Source organism: Austrofundulus limnaeus, unplaced genomic scaffold (genome assembly GCF_001266775.1).
Source record: "Austrofundulus limnaeus strain Quisiro unplaced genomic scaffold, Austrofundulus_limnaeus-1.0 Scaffold62, whole genome shotgun sequence".
Lineage (NCBI taxonomy): Eukaryota > Metazoa > Chordata > Actinopteri > Cyprinodontiformes > Rivulidae > Austrofundulus > Austrofundulus limnaeus.
This window is the reverse complement of record NW_013952464.1, coordinates 125,885-127,263: the sequence shown is the minus strand read 5'-3', so window position 1 is coordinate 127,263 and position 1,379 is coordinate 125,885.

The window sequence follows — 1,379 nt, the reverse complement described above, 5'->3', positions numbered from 1 at the left end:
ATTCCATAAAGTAAGTTTGGTGCAAACCCATCACTGCACATCAGAAGAANCATCATTCCATAAAGTAAGTTTGGTGCAAACCCATCACTGCACATCAGAAGAACGCCACAGCCACAGTGAAGCATGGCGGTGGCAGCATCATGATTTAGGGCTGCTTTTCTTCAGCTGGGACTGGGGTCTTTAGTCATGGTGGAGTGAATTGTAAAGAGTTCAAAACACAAGTCAATCCTGGCACAAACACTTCAGGCTTCTGCTAGAAAAGAAACTTTGTCTTTCAGAACGACAACGACCCAAAGCATATCCAAATCAACAAAAGAATGGCTTCACAAGAAGAAGAATGGCCCAGYCAGAGTCCAGACCCAAAACCCAGAGAAAACCTGTGGGATGATCTGAGGAGGGCACGAGATGCCCTCACAATCTGACAGATTTGGAGCATTTTTTTTTTCAGTTTTCAGTAACTAGTGTTTTAACTATACTAGTGTTTTAAAACAGATTTTTATTGTTCCTATAAAGACTACTGGTCCCGATAGGTTGGTGATTGTAACGAATAAAAAAAACCAAAACAAAACAGGTAGGCCTACTGTGCATTCACACGCAAAAACACACACAAAAAAATCATTAAAATAAAAACAGGGCAACATTGACCTCTTGTGGATAAAACCTGTATAACAGCATTAAAACGTTTTTTTTTCCAGATCGTCCCCAGATGTGGATTTAAATTTTGCAGGCTGAAAAGAAAAGTGGTGCCTCAGCTATTCTAATCAGAATTAGTTAAATAAAACCCACCTGTAAACAAATGAAATATGCATKTTAGAACAGACCAGTTAATAAAAACTACCAGAAAGCAAGAGACAGTGAAGGTGTAACACAGTTGTGGAGAAGCACAAATCAGGGTTGGGTTRTTAAAAATAAAATATCCTAGAGATCCATCCATTAAATATACCCACTTATTCCTTTCAGGGTCACAGGGGTCACTGGTGCCCATATCCAGCAGTCACAGTACCAGGGGCGGGTACACCCTGGACAGGTCGCAAGTCCATCACAGTCCATCCCAGAGAGTGTTACTAAAACTAATTTCTAGGGACGTTATAAATGAGAATATCTGACCATGAGGCAATCATGGTGCATAACTGGGCTTTCTGAAAGAATTTTAAATGGAAATGTCAATTTGGAAACAACTCAATCATGTAGAAGATTCTGTTGATGAGACACAAATTAAATTATGTAAGGAAAAAAAACAAGTTTTTCAGCACCAATAGATTCAAACTTGATTTAAGTAGCAGTAAACATTTTTAAATTGAAAGTTTTAAATTGAAAGCCATCTATCTATCTATCTATCTATCTATCTATCTATCTATCTATCTATCTATCTATCTATC